The 20,219-nt window shown below is 33.4% G+C and overlaps 1 non-coding gene across 1 annotated transcript; it reads right to left on the bottom strand.

Moving 5' to 3' along the window:
• Positions 1 to 16,348: 16,348 nt before the first annotated feature.
• On the bottom strand, positions 16,349 to 16,456 carry LOC116527807. Its single transcript, XR_004258745.1, has one exon. It is a non-coding gene; the product is annotated as a U6 spliceosomal RNA (small nuclear RNA).
• Positions 16,457 to 20,219: the final 3,763 nt, after the last annotated feature.

The following is a 20,219-nucleotide window of genomic DNA, read 5'->3' as shown; positions in this document are numbered from 1 at the left end:
TGGATATTAATTAAGTGGATTAAATCACATCCTATCATGGAAAGAGCATGAAATTTGAATCCAGACAGACCCCCTAACTCTGCCACCTTTTGCCTAGGGGACATTATGAATTTTATTTCTCTAAGAGCACAGAAATTATATAGAAAAAGAAGCAATAAAATTATACTAAAAGATATTGGAAGTAAGGAGAAACATAACTGAGTAGTTGATATGTAAACAGGATTTACATTATGTCATGTCATGTACATTTTGGGGGAATTGTTAAATTATCAAAGCAAAATTATGAGATAATTTCAGAAAGGAAAGTATGTACAAAAGGAAACAGAACACATACTGCTTTGATGGAATTACAATTAATTTTTAAAAACCACTGTGGCTTGGATGCAGAATAGAAGCTGTAAAGGAAAAAGAAAATTTAAATGAGGCTGTAGAAGTTGAAAGGAACCAGATCATCTTGGCTAAAAAACTAAGGAAGAATCAATATCGTGAAAATGGCCATACTGCCCAAAGTAATTTATAGATTCAACGCTATTCCACATCAAGCTACCAATGACCTTCTTCACAGAACTGGAAAAAACCACCTTAAACTTCATATGGAACCAAAAGAGAGCCTGCATAGCCAAGTCAATTCTAAGCAAAAGAACAAAGCTGGAGGCATCATGCTACCTGACTTCAAACTACACTACAAGGCTACAGTAACCAAAACAGCATGGTACTGGTACCAACACAGAGATATAGACCAATGGAACAGAACAAAGACCTTGGAGGCAACACCACACATCTACAACCATCTGATCTTTGACAAACCTGATAAAAACAAGCAATGGGGAAAGGATTCCCTGTTTAATAAATGGTGTTGGGAAAACTGGCTAGCCATGTGCAGAAAGCAGAAACTGGACCCCTTCCTGACACCTTACACTAAAGTTAACTCCAGATAGATTAAAGACTTAAACATAAGACCTAACACCATAAAAACCCTAGAAGAAAACCTAGTCAAAACCATTCAGGACATAAGCATAGGCAAGGACTTCATGACTAAAACACCAAAAGCATTGACAACAAAAGCCAAAATAGACAAATGGGATCTAATTAAACACCAGAGCTTCTGCACAGCAAAAGAAACAATCATTAGAGTGAACCAGCAACCAACAGAATGGGAAAAATTTTTTGCAATCTACCCATCTGACAAAGGGCTAATATACAGAATCTAAAAAGAATTAAAACAGATTTACAAGAAAAAAACAAGCCAATTCAAAAGTGGGCAAAGGATATGAACAGACACTTTACAAAAGAAGACACATTTGAGGCCAACAAACACATGAAAAAATGCTCATCATCACTGGTCATTAGAGAAATGCAAATCAAAACTACATTGAGATACCATCTCACACCAGTTAGAATGGTGATCATTAAAAAATCTGAAGACAACAGATGCTGGATAGGATGTGGAGAAATAGGAACACTTTTACACTGTTGGTGGGAGTCAAAATTAGTTCAACCGTGGTGGAAGACAGTTTGGCGATTTCTCAAGGACCCAGAAATAGAAATTCCATTTGACCCAGCAATCCCATTACTGGGTATATATCCAAAGGATTATAAATTGTTCTATTATAAGGACACATGCACACGAATGTTCATTGCAGCACTGTTTACAATAGCAAAGACTTGGAACCAACCCAAAGGCCCATTGATGATAGAGTGGACAGGGAAAATGGCCCATTGATGATAGAGTGGACAGGGAAAATGTGGCACATATACACTGTGGAATACTATGCAGCCATAAAAAACAATGAGTTCGTGTCTTTTGTATGGACATGGATGAACCTGGAAACCATAATCCTCAGCAAACTGACACAAGAACAGAAAATCAAACACCATATGTTTTCACTCATAGGTGGGTGTTGAACAATGAGAATACATGGACACAGGTAGGGGAGCATCACACACTGGGGTCTGTAGGGAGGAACTAGGGGAGGGACAGTAGGGGGTGGGGAGCTGGGGAGGGATAACATAGGGAGAAATGCCATATATAGGTGATGGGGATGAAGGCAGCAAACCACATTTCCATGTATGTACCTATGCAACAGTCCTGCATGTTCTTCACATGTACCCCAGAACCTAAAGGGCAATTTAAAAAAAGTATATGTATATATACACACACACAAAAAAAACAACAATAACAAACAAACAAAAAACTAAGGAGTGTGAACTTTATGGGACAATAGAGATAGTGTTTAAATAGTTTATGATCTTTAGCATCTTTTATGCAAGAATTCTTTCTCATAACATAAAAAGATTAATTATTCTTGTCTGTTAAAACAGGGACCTTATATTATTAACTTACACAGAAAATTGTAGATCTGGCTAATATTCCAGTTCTCAAGGTTGGAATGCTATGTATTTCAGGGAGTCTTCTAAATGAATACTTACCTTCTTTAAAAATACCCAGTCGATTTCCTGCTTGATATATTTCTATCTTAACTTGATGCCACTCATTTCTGCTCTCAGTGATAGTAAATTTTATCTTCATCTAAGGTATTCATGGCGAAATTTGAAAGTGTTTCTTACACGGTGTATTTACTGCCTCCTCCTTAAATCAATTTCTTTTTAACTTTTATGTTCAATGGTACATGTGCAGGTTTGTTACATAGGCATATTTGTGTCATGGGGTTTTGTTGTATAGATCATTTCATCACCCAGGTATTAAGATTACCCATTAGTTTTCTCTCCTGATCCTTTCCCTCCTCCCAGACTCCATCCTCCAGTATGTTCCATTGTGTGTTGTTCCCCTCTATGTGTCCATGTGTTCTCATAATTTAGCTCCCACTTATAAGTGAAAACATATGGTATTTGGTTTTCTGTTCCTATATTAGTTTGGTAAGGATAATGTACTTCAGCTCCATCCATGTCCCTGCAAAGGACATGATCTCATTCTTTTTATGGGTGCATAGTACTCCACGATGTATTTGTACTACATTTTCTTTATCCAGTCTATCACTGATGGGCATTTAGGTTGATTCCATGTCTTTGCTATTATAAATAGTGTTGGAATGAGGATAACATGTACCTTTGTCTTTATAATAGAATGACTTATTTTCTTTTGGATATATACCCAGTAATGGGATTGCCAGGTCAAATAGTATTTCTGTCTTTAGGTCTTTAAGGAATCACCACACTGTCTCCCACATGGTTGAACTAATTTACATTCCCACCAACAGTGTATAAGCATTCATATTTTCTCCACAACCTCACAAGCACCTGTTTTTTTTTTTCTTTTGGCTTTTTAATAATAGCCATTCTCACTGGTGTGAGATGGTATCTCATTGTGTTTTGATTTGCATTTCTCTAACGATCAGTGATGAACTTTTTTTCATATGATTGTTGGCTACATGCATGTATTCTTTTGAAAAGTGTCTTTTCATGTCCTTAGACCACTTTTTATGGGGTTGTTCAATTTTTTTTCTTGGAAATGTGTTTAAGTTCTTTATAGATGCTGGATATTACACCTTTGTCAGATGCATAGTTTACAAAACGTCTCTCCATTCTATAGGTTTTCTGTTTCCTCTATTGATAGTTTCTTTAGCTGTGCAGAAAATCTTTAATTGGATACTATTTGCCAATTTTGCTTTTGTTGCAAGTGCTTTTGGCATCTTCATTATGAAATCTTTGCTTGTGCCCATGTTCTGAATGGTAATGCCTATATTGTCTTCCAGGGTTTCTATAAATTTAGGCTTTACATTTAAGTCTTTAATCCATGTTGAGTTAATTTTTGTATATGTTATAAAGAACGGGCCCAGTTTTAATCTTCTGCATATGGCCAGCCAATTATCCCAACACTATTTATTGAATAGGGAATCCTTTCCCCATTGCTTTTTTGTCAGCTTTGCCAAAGATCGGATAACTGTAGATGTGGGAACTTATTTCTGGGTTCTGTATTCTGCTACACTGGTCTATGTGTCTGTTTTTGTATTAGTACCATGTTATTTAGGTTACTGTAGCCCATTAGTAGAATTTGAATTGGGGTAGCACAATGCCTTCACCTTTGCTATTTTTGCTTAGAATTGCCTTGGCTATTTGGACTCTTTTTTGATTCTGTATGAATTTTTTAAAATAGTTTTTTTTTTCTAGTTTTATGAAGAATGTCAATGGTAGTTTAATAGGCATAGCATTGAATCTATAAATTGCTTCAGGCAGTATGGCCATTTTAACAATACTGATTCTTCCTATCCATGAGCATGAAATGTTTTTCCATTTGTTTGTGTCATTTCTGAATTCTTTGTGTAGTGTGAATCAATTTCTGGACTTGGTTTGGCCGTCCTTTGACTTTATTGACTCCTGTAGCCTCCTTTGATATATATCTGTCATCTTCCTACCCTTAAACATTGGAATTCTTTAGGACTCCAGTGCATTTTTGTTCTGTGCTTTAAACTCCTCAAAGCTAGGTGGTCATATCCAATTTATACCACTGGCCTCAGCTTCTCTTCTGATCTTCAACTCATATATTCAACTGCTTACTCAATGTCTCCACCTGAATTTCTAGTACGCTTGGCAAACCTATCCATTCCAAAAACAAAAACTTATTTTTTTATTTCTTCTCTCTCCAAACATACTTATTTTCCAGTCTCTACTAGGTCACAAATGAACATCACCATTGCACAGGAAATGCTAACAACTGTTTTTCAGTTATATTTTATATTTCACAGTTTCTCAGATGCCATATATATTTCATTTGAATACTGTTGTCCCTCAGTATCTGCAAGGAATTGGTTCCAGAACCGTTCCATATCAAAAAATCTGCAGATGCTCAAGTGTCTCTTATGAAGTGGCATAATATTTGCGTGTAACCTACAGTAGATCCTTCTGTATAATTTAAACAGTCTCTAGGTTACTTATAATACCTAATAAAATGTAAATTTTTGTTGTACTGTATTACTTGTTAAGTTTAGTATTATTTTTATTGTTATATTTTATACACACACACACACACACACACACACATATTTTAACATTTTCTATTTGTGGTTGAATCCACAGTTGCAGAAACAGCAGGCACAGAGGACCAACTGTATATAGTAAATGAAATCATTTACCTCCCCTTCCATTGCTACCATCCCAATTTAAGCCAAATCACCTTTGCCCAGATCATTTAAATTGCCTCTGAATCTGCTTCTATATTTGCCTTCCTAATAGCAGTTCATGCGGCATCCTAAGCAATGTTACTGACATGTATAAATGATTCTATCAGATTCTTACTTAGAAGTCTTCCTAAGACACTTAAGATAATCCAGAATTCCAAATATAACCTTCAAAGCCCTAGATATAACATTTCCTGGCCTCATTTTCTCCCTTTCCTCCTTGTTTACACCATTCTAGTGAAACCATCCTTTCTTCTGCTTCTCAAAGACATGCATTTTTATCTCAGGGCCTTTGTACTTGTTTCCTTTTGCCCTAAATATTATTGCTACAGATAATTACATAGTTTATTTCTTCCTTTCACGGTTTTCAAGTCAAACATTCCCTCTAAAGAGAGTCCTTTTGTTGTTGACTTTACTTAAGATAGCCCATTGTTGTCTTCTCATTCAGTTTATATTTCTATATATTGCCGATCACTAACATTGCATTATGCATGTGTTTGTTAATCATCTGATAATTCCACAAAATGCAAGCTTCTTAAAGCCAATTTGCCTTAGTTATTATTAATTCTCTCTAGCACCAAGAATATTTCCAGGCATATAGCAGGTACTTATTATTTGATAAATGAATTATTAAAGGGGAAATAAATATGATCATTTTAAACTCCTCAAAAAGAAGCTAGATGACAATTTCTAAAGCAGTGTGAAATCAGTGCAGTGACGAATAATGAGATCAATGGAACACAAATGAGAGTTCAGGACCAAAACTGAACATTTATGGCAACTTGAATTATGTCAGAGGTGGCACCCTTGATGGTTGTAAAAAGAGTGTACTCTTCAATAAATTGATTAGGACAATTGGTTATCCAAAGGAAAAAAATTTAAAATAGAGTCTCTAACTCCCATTCTATAAAAAAGTGAATTGCTGAGAAAATTCATGCAAAGCTCAATAATATTTAAAAATGTATAGAGGACTATAGAAATGTATTAATATAACCTAAGAGTAGAAGTGGATCTATTTAACAAGACACAAAGAGCAAAAACCATAAGAGAAAAGATTGATATATATGCTTAGAATCATAATGCAAAACTTCTTTCACCAAAATAATACCATAAAACATAAAATGATCAACTATAGATCAAGAAACTATTTGCAACACCTGTAATTTACAAATGTTTAGTGATGTAAAATACGAAAACTTCCATATTATGTAGGCATATTATAAGAAAAAAAAGAGCAACATTCACATACTAGTGATAGAGATAGGAGGCAGACAAATACCTAGGCAGATAAGTAAGGGTTCCTGGAGAATCTCTGACCCACCTAAATAGTATTTGCACCAGATGTGTTTTTGCAGGTAAGGAAACCCTCACAGGGTCTTGCCTTAGCATGTCTGCAATGGACTGGAGGCCCACATGCACTATGGAAATGGCGTGGAGCCACCAGGAATCCACACCTTATGCAAGGGAGGATACCCTCTTCGGCTCCTGTGTGGTGGCCTGGTATTCAATCTGTGAGGCTGGAGCCTGCTGATAGGACCCCTCTCTGCTGAGAGTTCCCTTTTCACTAAATACATTCTGCCCTCCTCATGCCTGAATGTGTCCGCGTGTCTAATTCTTTTTAGTCATGAGACAAGAACCTGGATTTAGCTGAGCTAAGGAACAAAAAATCCTACATCACTGGCAATTTACAGAAGAAATCAGTCTGTTTAATTAATAGAAGATAGTCAATGACACTTACAATAAAGAGAATAAAATAAAGAAAAAAAAACCCATGAGATATAATTTGTCATTCCTCTGAAAGGCAACAATCTTAAAAATGACAGTACCAAGTTTTGGTATGCAAGAATAAATGGTAAAGCCACTTGGGAGATCAATGTGGAAATAGCTAGTAAAGTTCCTATGACCCCAAATTTTACTCCTAATAATGTATTTCAGGGAGTGTCTTACAAATACAGAAAGGGAAAAATGTGTAAGAATAAATCTGAGCTACCTAAACATTCATAAAAGCTTTTATCTAAAAATAATATTTTATACAATGAATTATTATGTAGTAGTTAAAGTGAGTAAACTGGAGCTACATCTGTCAATATGGATACATCTCTCAAATATAACATTGAGTAGGAAAAAGCAAGAATACAAACATGTAAGTTATACAAATACAAATATGTAAGTTATAAAAGCTTGCAAACTATCTGTTATATATGATTATATACATATATATTACATATATCTCATTGTATGAATATAATTATTTTATAGAAATATGTATTAAAGAAATTTAAGAAAAGCATCAGTGTCAAAATTAATCTATTAGGGTATGGAGGGAGCTGAGGAGAGTGTGATGAAGGACAAGAAGAGAACACAAGAAATTTCAAAATATACTGGTGATGTTTCTTTTGTTGAGTATGAGGGCATCATTGTCGATTTCATTTTCTTTTATATCTTTGCAATATATTAAATATATTTAAATATAATTTTAATAATATAATTGCTATTATGAAAATCTAAGATGAATATACATCAGCAATTTTATTAAACACATTAGTTAATGAGGCAACTACAAAGATGTTGTGACCAGTTGAAAGGAAGTTTGAGAAGCATTTAAGAAGCTGGAGTATGTAAAAGAAAGTAAGATTTTTGAATAACTTACAAAAGAGGTCCAACTTCATACTTTTGAGATGTCTGTTTGTTGGAAATAAGAACTCAGAGTTGCCAAGAAAATGAGCACTCGAACAAAAGATTTCTCAGCAAGGCAAATTTACTTCCACAGAAGGATGCTGCCTGTGTCTGATGCAATTGCAGGAGCACACCCAGTGGGGTAGAGCAGGGGTTTTTATGCCTAATGTAATTCCTTTTCTGTGCCCTTTCCCCAATGGCTGGAATTGGACTGCACAGTGTAAGCTGACCCGATTGGCTTGTGTTTGAAATTGAATATGGCTAACTAGGCAGGAAGGGAAAGGCTGTCAGCTGCTAAGGTGGGAATGACTGCTTACAGAACAAGTAAAAGACATGCCTGGACATGGCAAGGGCAGGACGGGCTGTTTATAGAACAAGAAAGAACAAGAAAGCACAGGAAAGTTTGAAGATTTGGAGAGGAACTTATTATTTGCAACACATTCAACTAGAGAAAAACTATCTGGCACCTGTCCCCTCAAATTCCTCACTGCTTTGCCAGCCCTGAACTCCACTGTTTGTTTTCTCCATAGCATGGCATTGTTGTAGGCTCTATACACTTCCTACTTGACATTCTTTCCTTGTGCTGGGATAAGCAAATAGCCAAAAGGAAAATAGTGGTAGTGCAAGTCTGTCATTCCTCAGTGCCTTTCTCTTTTCTCCAGAATCTCATCTCCTTAATTCTTGGCTCTTTCCTCTCCAGATATCTTCAAAGAGGTCTCTTCTGAGTATCTTCTCTTGTCCACTTTCATAGTTGCTCTTGCTGAGAGAGTTAGTCTAATAAAAGGTACTCTATCATCAGTGAAAGTAGAATTCCTTTCCTATTTTTTATCATCTTTTTAATTTTAATATTTTGATAAAGGATAAATGTGGAATTTATTTGAAGTAATAGGTACACTATAGTTAGGATTGGTGGAATAAATATTTTTCTTCTCTATTTTTTATTCCCAGTGATAATAATAACAATAAAAAGGGAGAAGAACAGTTAAAGCCAAAGTAGAGATGTCAAATACAGTATAGTTTGTACTAAGTACACGTGGAAGACCAAATGCAGGAATTGAGAGGAAAATAAAAGATTACTGAAAGGAAGGCAATAAAGTTAGAATAAACCCAGCAGGAAACTCCAAGAGTCAGGAAGCACAGGCCTGATGAATCAAAATGAAATGACAATGACAAGCTAAAATGGTCACAGAGTTAAATAATTGATATGAACTGAAAACAGATCTCTACAATGTGTGGCTAACATGTTTCTGTAAAAATAAAACAGATTGAAATAAAATCAAACTTAAAAGTATTTTCTGAAATAAAATAATAAACTATTATAAGCAAATTTAAAAGGCATGTTGTACCCTAAGAAGAGTTGATACAGAATTATCAGTATTGAGATGTGTCCTTGAAGGATCCAGTCTTTCAAATATTGGAATCCTTAGGACATTCTGGCAAAATACTGAATTATATATGAAAGAGGCAAAAATCGCACTAATCTCAGACTTCTTTAATCCAAAATTCAGTGGTGGATGACAGTGATATAGAGTCCATAAAAATGTCAAGATATTAAACTCTAAACTAAGATTATCATTCAAGTAAAAAAGCAAGAGTAAACATTCCCAAACATATAAAAATTAAAATACTGTGGCACCTCCAAACTCCTTTTACATAATTAAGTGAATAATAAAAATCTAACTAAGAAACACATCCAAAAAAAGAGTTCAGAAGTGAAGCAGTTCTAAAATCATTTAAATACATAATGTTGTCCAAAAGATAGAAATAGTTAAGATAACAGAAAATAATATTATAGTTATAAACTGTATGTGTAAGAAAGTTACAAAATAAAAAAAAATCAGGAGGTTAAAGTATAAACGAAAGACAGGTAGGAGAAAATATATAAATTGTTTACTATAAGTATTAAAAAGAAGATGCATAGAAGTTTATATTATTGCAATATGAAGTTTTTCATAAGAACATAAAAATACTGAAATAAACTGTCAAAAGATGAGAAGCAAAATATATATAAACTAAAACCAAACAAATGGTTGATATAGTAAATGATAGAAGAAGGAAATATTTAAAACACAAAATCTAACATAAATTAAAATAGCGAACTAAGAAAAAATGATTATATCACTAATTGTACCTGTTATAAATTTTTATCAAATAAAAAGTTTTATCAGAAAATATATCTGATAGCATATATAAACTATACTTAAATCTAAAACAAATTGGTATTTTAATCTCTGGGTAAAAGTAAAACTATAGCTAAAAAGTGATGAAGCAAATGTCAAAAATTAATAATAAAAAAGCAGTGATTTGGCTATAATAATATATACAGGTTGAATTTACAGCAAAAACTTTAAGTAGAAAGGAAAATTTTATAACAATTAAAAAATGCAATTCCAAGTGAATCTCTTTAGCAGGAATATTTCCATACCAAATAACACAAAATAAAAATCTAGAAAGGAATCTTGCAGGAACCAAAAGTAAAAATAGAAAATCTAGGAGAAATACCTAATGTAGGTGTCGGGGGGATGGACGCAGTAAACCACCATGGCATGTGTATAGCTGTGTAACAATCCTGCACGATCTGAACATGTACCCCAGAACTTAAAAAGTATAATTTTTAAAAAAAGGAAAAAAAAGAAAAATCTGTCCTAAAATATATTTGTATCCTTAGATGTTTTTTGCTCACTTCTCTCAATCCAAGACAAAGTAAACAAAAAAACTTAAGAATATAAATTATATTTTTAAATAAACTTAATAAACATATTAAGCTACATCTTAAACCATCAAGTTTCCATGAAACATTGATCAAATATTAGTCCCTTTGGGGCACTTTCTTAAATTCTGGGAAGGACGACTGTATTCTGTGACAAATGTGCAAGAAAACTAGGGATAATAACTAAGATGAAAAATCTCAAAAATCCAACCAAACCAATTTTAAATAAGAAATTTGTTTTGTATTTCACAAATTAGATCAAGGAGGAAATCAGAAATTAAAGGATTGCTGGGAATTAATGGTAATTTCTAGTATTAGCCATAAATTAAAACAGTATATTTTTATTTAGAGCTTTTAGTTGTAGAGTCTGTGCGAAAAGGAAAATGCAAACAGACAAGAAATGTAGGAATTCATAAATTAAATGTTGTGTCTTAAACTAGGAAAAGATTCATGAAAGGTAAGGAAATGAAAGAAGAAATAAACAGGTACACTGAAACTAATGATCAAGAATACCGTCAAACTAAAACCAACAGCTACAAGTTTGCTTCCTTGAAAAGAAAAGTAGAGCAGTAACTAACATAATGTAGAATAAAGGGGGCAAGCCCAAATGTACACAATTTGTACTAAAAAAATCAAACATTTACATGACATAAAAATAAGTAAGAAAGAGTACTTTGATTAAATTTATGCATTTCTCGATTTGTCTTTTTCCATACATTAAGCAAGTTGACTTTGGTTAAATAAACAGATCAACTTTTTGATTAAAAAATGAGAAAAGTTGTCAGACAGCTGCCCTTTGCTCTCTGCAAATATGCTCACATACAGAGCACTAGGGCATTTTTCTCAGGTGAATTCCACTAAGCCTCCAAAAACATAGAATTCTTATATTATTAATACCAGTGTTCTCAAACTTACAAATCATATGGAGATGTTATTAAAATACAGATTCTGATTCCATTGATTTGGGTGGTATGTACGATTCTAGCAAGCTCCCAAGTGATGCTGATGCTGTTAGTTAACAAACCACATGTTGAATTGAAGAGGTTTAAATTGTTTCATAACCTAGAGAAAGAAAGCTTCCAAACATATTTTACAAAGTATACTCTAAAATTGGTATTAAAAGCTTATAAATATATTCCTTCAAAAGACAACTATGAAATATTTTGTGTTATAAATATTTCATATTGATGGTATTAATACTAAGGTAAAATAAAATATTTACAGATAGAATCACGTTGCTTATTAAAAGAAACACACAACAGGACCAAATAGTGCAGTCCTACTAATGCCCCCATTGTTTGGTGTTAGCAAAGACATCAATAAAATCTACCATATTGATAAGTGAAATGAGAAAAACTGATCATCTTCATAGTTGCTGAACAAAACATTTAATGAAATTCACCAACATTACTTATTTTTAAAAATCTAAGTAATATTAAAACTGTAGATTAAAACAATGATAAAATTAAAAAACTGTTTTATTAAAATTGGAAACCAAACAAGGATTTTCATTGTCACCATACCTATTATATTTTGGGTTTAGATGAGAGTGAAATTAGGCAAGACAATGTCAGATACTTTCAAAAGAGAAAGAAAATGTGCCATTATTTGTAATTGACATAAATGTAAATAGCTGGAAAACACAAGAAAATTAATTGGAAATTACTAGATCTTTAGTTTATGGTAAAGGTTATACTTCAAATAAATGGAGGAAATATTTTCAATACTTGTATTGGGATTATTTGAAGAAGCATATCAAGGGGAAAACAGAACATAATCCTTACTTTACCTGAGCAAGGACAAATGCTAGATAGAGAAAAAGTGTAAATGCAAAACAAACACAACAAAAAGCAAACAATAACTACCTGAACACCCCAAATGCAAGTAAATATTCATACACACACATAAATAAACAAGTAAAGGAAGAAGTAAAAAAGTAATCTGAGATTTTCAGTCTAAGTGACTGGGATATTTATTATTATTATTAAACCCTGAAAGAAAAGTTTATTGTTGTTAAAGATAATACAAAAACAGTACCAGGCGTTGGCAAAATCTGAGCATTCTGGAGCCAGATTTAGATTCTTATGCTGCTATTTACTAGCTGTGCAACTTTATGCAAGTTGTTTTTTTTCCCCTGTACCTCTTTTTCTCATCTTTGAAAGAGGGTAAGTATTCACAGAATTGATTGATTTACAGCTTAAGGATAAAAATAGTTAATATTATAAAAGTGCTAAGAAGTATGCCTGGCTTAGAGTACATATTAAGTATCTGTTGGCTATTATTATAAAACAAATTATGGATTTTTGAGTATGAAATACCACTTGAGCATTTAGGTCCTGAAGTATGGAAGACAGAAATGCTGGGCTAGGCTGGACGCAGTGGCACATGGCTGTCATTCCAACACTGTGTGAGGCCAAGGCAGGTGGATCACTTGAGCCAGTAGTTTGAGAAAAGCCTGGGCAATATAGCAAAACCCTGTCTCTACAAAAAAAACCCCACAAAAATTAGCCGGACATGGTAGCATGCACCAGTAGTCCCAGCTACCCAGGAGGCTGAGGTGGGAGGATTGCTTGAGCCTGTGAAGTCTAGGAGTCAGTGAGCAGAGGCTCCAAGATGGCACCACTGGATTCTAGTCTAGGTGACTAAGAGCGAGATTCATCTCTCCAAGATGGCGCCACTGCACTCTGGGTGACTAAGAGTGAGATTCTTTTCTCAAAAGAAAAGAAAAATAAAAAAGAAATGCTGGGGTAAATCTTGGCATATAGACCAGAGTAATAGACAGATATGTTTGCCTAGACTGAGGAGTTTCTCAGGATGGTTAACTCCCAGGTAACAAAGTTTTCCTATCATTACTTGGAGTGAGGAGAAAGACATTGCTCAGCACCAAGGTAGATTTTCTAGGCTGAAGTAACTTGTGGCATCTCACAAGTTGATGTTATTCAACCTCCTTTCAGAAAACATTCTCAAATAACATAAGACACTTGCCAAATCATCTTCTAGGGAGAATGAATGAAGTTCAGGGGGAATGACAGTCTTGCAGTAAGAGTTCGAAACCTAGCTGTGCAATTTCTTCATGCTGGAATTATGTCCCCTTGTCTTTGCCAGGGTTGTCCAGAGAAACAGAACCAATAGGAATATCTAGATATATTCACAGTTCTCATTCAACTGTGTCTTATTAAAAATGCATGTGTGGCTTACCTATGTGACAAACCTGCACATCCTGCACATATATTCCAGAACTTAAATTAAATTTAATTTGATTTAAAAATAAAATAAATGCATTTTTTTTTGCATACATGTTTATTGCAGCACTATTCACAGTAGTAAAGACTTGGAACCAACCCAAATGCCCATCAATGATAGACTGGATAAAGAAAATGTGGCACACATATACACCATGGAATACTATGCCACCATAAAAAAGGATGAGTTCATGTCTTTTGCAGGGATATGGATGAAGCTGGAAACCATCATTCTCAGCAAACTAACACAGGAACAGAAAACCAAACACCCAAACACCTCATGTTCTCGTCATAAGTGGGAGTTGAATAATGAGAACGCATGGACACTGGGAGGGGAATATCACACACTGGGTCCTGTTGGGGGGTTGAGGACTAGGAGAGGAATAGCATTAGGAGAAATACCTAATGTAGATGATGGGTTGATGAGTGCAGCAAACCACCATGGCATGTGTGTATATATGTAACAAACCTGCAGGTTCTACACATGTATCCCAGAACTGAAAGTCTAATTTAAAATATGCATTTATTTTATTTTACTTTTAATTCATAAGGCAATTTAATGTGATAAGAATTTATATTCTTTTTGTCACATAAATCCTTATAAAAAGTAATAATTGTGGAAGCATAAGAATTTACTGCAATAAACTGAACAAAATGCTTAAAATTCAAAAATGCAATTTACTCCAAAGAACTTAGAATTAAAAATGAAAAACTACTCAGAGTATACATATTTACACTTATCTCTTGTAGAGCATATGTTTCCTTCCAAGCTATGTAGGGATTTACCATTTGCCATGTTTTCACAGATTAAATATTGTTAAATGCTCCAAGGCACAGTTCATGGCTACTTTCAAGATTAAAACTAATAAAAAATCTGTTTTAAATACATTCTTATTATTTGACACTTTAGTGGCTCTAAATCATATAAAGACAGTCAATTTTATTCCTCTTTACTTCAATATTATAACTGTTAGTGTATTGAATATTATCAATTGCAAAACATCTTATTCAATTATATATCTTTTTAATTCTATAAAGTAATATACTAGATACTTTTACAAAGTTGGCAGAGATATTAAAGTCTTAAGTATTCTTTTTACCTCACTTTTCCTCCTCTGTGTACAATTATGTGTTTATATTTTTATCACTTTTTGCTTTTTTCCAACTATTCCTTTTAAAAGCAAACAAGAATTATAAAATATATAGGGTACTCTGTGTATAACTTTAACCTTTTCTTCTGTGTCTTAGTAGCAATAATATTTCACCTGGAATTCAGGGATATAATATCTTAAGTGGCATGTTTATACAATTCCCTTATGGTAATTACACTTTAAAATTATAATGCATTCATTGTTACTACAAACTACAAATAGGCCAAATTGTATTCTGATTTGTTTATGCTTATTTTAATAATCTTGGAAAATATTATTTTTATGTACAACTTATTTTTTCTTGGCCTGTCAGGGCTGATATTAACATGTACACTATATGTTTATACTAAATATAGCTCAATTCTTAAAAATACTTTTGTCCACTCCTCCAAAACCCAAAATCACTTCTGCAGAAACCTATCAATTAATGGGCTTATATCCAAATATTCAGTATAAGACATCAAAATTTAATATTAGGAATACATAATTTGATTCAATAGAGAATCATGTTACATAGATATTATATAGATACTTTACTGAGATTTTTTATTTTTCTTATAATGGATTCATCTGCTTAACAGTGTTCTGGGTTACAATTATTGTGTTCATGTCTTATATGGAAGAACAGACCCAGAATTACTTTATGAGAGATGTCTTATTTCTAGAAAGCCCTCTGTTCAGCTATGGAAAGAATTTTGAATTCTAAGAAGGCCCTTAAATGAACTACAGAAGGTAGCCACCTTCCTCCTGCTGCCCTTTCTTCCAGCTCAGCTTCTAGCTGGGTTTCAGTTTTTTTATCTTAAAAAAAAAGTAAAATTAGTGCCTACCTCATAGAAATATTGTGTTAATTAGATAAAATATTAGAAGCACTGTGTGCCAGCCAGTATGTAGCATTCAGTAAATTCTCAATAATTATTAGCTGTTTTGGTAACTGCGTATTAACATAGTTAAAGCTCTAAGAAGTCCTTTAGCAAAGACGTTTACTTTGCTTAACTTTATCTCAACATTTCCTTATCTTATTAGAGCCTGTTTACAATCCACTATTGACTTAGGAAACAGACTGTTTGACAGTTGTGCTGCCAACCTGGGCAGGTTGTTTTGCCCTTTTTAGGGGTGTGTGTGTTTGTGTGTGTGTATGTGAAAGAGAGAGAGAGAGAGAGAGAATTGTCATTTGCCTTTATGCCACAGGCCAAGTTGAAACATATTTTATAAAAACATTCCAATGATATTTCCTGTTTTAGATATTGAAGAGCTCAATTTGGTGACATTGCCTCCGACATTACACATTATGTCCTCTTTATAGGAACCCTCTGCATTAATTGCTCCTCTATATCAGGTCAAGGAAAAGCAATGGTCTCTTTATGAGGTAAGTTTTTAAAATTAATTTTTAATAGACTACAAACTATAAGCAAATAATTTAGAGTCTGTGTAGTAAAGTTTTGTGTGTTTTTTTTTTCTTTTTCTTGTCATCCTTACGCAGGGGCCATGCTAATTGTCTCTGTCTCATTACAGTTTTAGTATATGTGCTGCTGAAGTGAGCATGCAAATCCATTTATTAAATGATACCTTTAACAACTACACTACCCAGAATAAAAATAACATTTTATTCCTAGTTTCTAGCAGAGTCCCTGGCAACTAGTAGGAAACCATTAAATGCTTTTCTAATAAAATAATAAAAGCAGTTAACAATCATTATATTTATTTTATCTAGATAATTATCTTTGTAGTTATAATGCAAATATTCTAAAAAAATTACTTATATTGTTTAAAAACAGCAGGTTGTATCATAACATGCACTTGAGGTGGCCTATGAAATTCCACTCTCTACAGCACTGCGCTCCACCACCTGACGTCTTCCCAAAATTTCTCAACTTTGTTCAGGTTTCTGTTCTTCTTTGTACTCAAAGAATTCGAGCTATCCTTGGCAGCAGGAAGTGAATTCTGATTTGTCTAAGCTAGTCATGGAGGTTCCATTCTACCAACCAATAATCTTAAAGTATGGGAATAGTTGTAGTTCTGGCCAATTGTATGAGAAGAAAAATATGTTGGGGAAACACTTGGAAAATATTCTTCACTTTTTAAAATCAGTAGACAAAAAGCATTAATCTCTTTTGCTGGTGGTCATTGTTGCCATGTCTGGATATGATGTCTGGAACTCGGGGTAAGCCAAAGAGCAAAGTCAGTAAGTGTGAAGATTGGAGGGAGAGCAGAGATATGGGAAAAAACTAAGTTGTTCGTTTTCTTTTCATGTCACCAATCCTGAAGTTGTCCTTTCCTGTTCTTTTCTGAGCTTCTGAATTAGTGAATTAGTAACTTTTCAAATAGAACGGTGATTTTCTGTTACTTTCAGTCAGAGCATCCTAACTGTCATACTCATCTAACTCCCAACGCTTTTTCCTGGAATTTTAAATCACCAAATCTACTTTTTGTATTTTAAACATGTTAGGTGTGATACTTTTATTTTCATCTTATTTCACTAAGGTTACAGATGCTAGACAACCCTTCTCTCAGATTCATTGGCATTTTGTTAAATTGAATTTCTTTTGACTTATATTGAGAAATGTTAATCTGAATAGAAATGCTCTATTTTTAAACATAAACACTTATTAAAGTTACACTTTTAGAATACATAAATGAAAGGAAACTTTAGAACTGATGAACACTTTGCCTTGATAAATGTCCCGCTATTTTCAATTCATGGTGATTTTGTTTTCTTCAACATATGTTAAAAACACAGAACATTTTAATCTCATACGTTGGCAAATCTCAAGTAAACACTCTAGGTCTGGCAAACTGATTGCAATTGAGATATTCTTTACGAATACCTTTAATTGCACATTTCAAAACTGAGTCCCCCTGGGCCTGAAATTTCTCTCAAGACAATTTATCATATAGAATTTAGTAGAATGGGCAGGCACTTGCATTTTCTTCATTTCTCTTTGTCGTATTTGTATGTCTCAGTATTTTGGATTTGAACACCCTGATGGAATATGTCTTTACTTTTCTGCTTGTGAAACATACTAAATAAGATAGAGGCTATTTCTCTGGAGAAAAAAAATAAGCCAAGGGCAATAAATTCTGTTTTTATGTCCTTTCTATTAAGAGAAATCCAGTATATCAAATGTTAAGTAGAGCAACACCTGAAATAAAAATTTGTATTGGTTTAGTTTAGGGATTTGAGAAAAGGAAAAAAAAAAAAAAAAACTCATTCACCAGAAAATTCTAAACTTGTAGCATTTTTATTCAATTGTGAAATGATTAACTTTTTATCCATGCTAAACTTCTTCTTCCAACAATTTCTATTTGCAAATTCAAATGACTGTCAATAGACTGAAGCATATTTATGTGACCTCCTTTTAATTACCAGTTTCACACATAGACAAGCAATTGATGAAAAGCAGAGACAATGACTTTAAATAAAGACAGATTAAAACTTTGTACTTAAGTTACTATGGGAATTACTAATTGAATCAGTAAATAAAAATTTCAATCGCCATTAGGATCTGATGCAATTATTTTCTGTGCAGTTAACTGCTATGTGCGTATTTACCTATTGCTAAACATAGTTTCTTTAGAAGTTGGTCAACTAATTTAGAGAGAAAACTTGCATATTCTCAGGGAGGCTATGCTATAAAATCCATCAATTATAATTTTTCTCTCCATAAAATTTTAGAATTCCAAAAAATACATTCATAAGAATTTTTAACTATATTTGTTGAAGCCTAAACTTCTGGAGTATACAAATACATTTTTGTTTCATCAACTGTCTTCCAAAAGCCATAATACTATACACAATGTAAATATATACTCATGGCAAACCGTCTGTGTTCAAAATAATTTGGTAATTAATAGCCTAAATGAAGTTATACTAAAGAACTTCTACTGTAGGACTTCTCTGAGCTTTTAAATTGATAATGCTTATTGTACATATCAAGAAGGGGATAACATAGATATTATTTTTCATACTTGTTTCACCTTGGAATCCTGCTAGCCACATGCAGGCGTGTGTGTGTGTGTAGAGGGGCTGTTTTGTTAGGCATCCATCACTGTGTTTCAAGACATCATGTAAGACACAACTTAGGAATATTAGAAAAAGCATCAAGATGAGTGTCTTTAGTTTATTCTCACACCTTTGGGGAAACCTGACTTGATTAAATAATGGTGAAATGTATAAAGTTTACTTAATGCAATACATTTGTACGTGGCTGTTTTTATTGATTTAAATATTGCTATAAACTATCACTCTGTAAAATTTTTTATCAATGTATAGTAATATTTTTCTTTATTTAACTTATATAAGGTCTTAATCTCATAAATTTAGAAAGCATTTGAGCCATGTTTATAGGTTAGCAAATTTTTTTTAGTGTTTGAAGGAAGTATCTTCTCTTTAGTATACTAAGATGTTTATTAAGTGATGGCTTCATGTAATAAAAAGATTAATGTAATTTGTAAAATTAAATATCTTGCTCATTTACTCCTATATTTCTGGCCCTTGTAATCAAATAAACTGTATAGCCATTACTTACTCCCCCACAATACATCATTTGCTTGTCAAGAGGTATTTTTCACCATAAACAAATGTTATTATAAAGAAAATACCTTTAATTTATATTTACCAAAATAACTTACGTTCTTTTAATCCCCTTATTTGTGAACTAGCCATCTATCTTCTATCTATTTAGCCATCTATCATAATATCTCTGGTGGAGGAGCACCTCTCAATTTTCCACAAAGGACTAAACCTACTGGAATCATGTTCCTTCTCTCCCAAGAACTTTGGCTTTCTCACTGGGGTTGCAGAATTCACTGGTCTGCCCTTTGGTCTCTTTGGTCTCTTTTCCTGCGTGAACACATTTCATTCGTTTGTTAGAAAACGCTTCAAAAAACTTAACTCTTTTTTTCCTTTCTAACTTCAGTGATTTGCTTAATACATTATTGAGACATGATCAGCTATAGCAGCATTAGAAAAGAGTTTAAAATCATGCTATTTCTCACCAGGAGGCCTGGATTGAAAACTTCACTGTTGTAACCTCCTCTGTGCCTTTTATTGTACACCAAACAATAACTCCTGGATTGGTTTTCTCTTCTGTAAAATTGGAATCATATTCACATGGTGGGGCTATTTGGAGCTTGTCAGTGTGTAGACGCCTTGTTAAGAATGATGGGGTATTTTCAGAAAGTGACTGGCTCAGAGTGAACCAAGTTAAACCCTTCTCCATGGGGGTTTATGCAGAGAAAGCAGTGGTGAGAACACTGCCTTCTGGAGCAGAGTCCTGAAATAGACCTCTGTCTAAAGGGAGAGCTT

This window comes from Sapajus apella, unplaced genomic scaffold (genome assembly GCF_009761245.1).
Source record: "Sapajus apella isolate SASKATOON/1434 unplaced genomic scaffold, GSC_monkey_1.0 scaffold2, whole genome shotgun sequence".
Taxonomy (NCBI): domain Eukaryota; kingdom Metazoa; phylum Chordata; class Mammalia; order Primates; family Cebidae; genus Sapajus; species Sapajus apella.
Note: the sequence above shows the minus strand (reverse complement) of the source record. Positions and strands in the feature narration are given on the sequence as shown.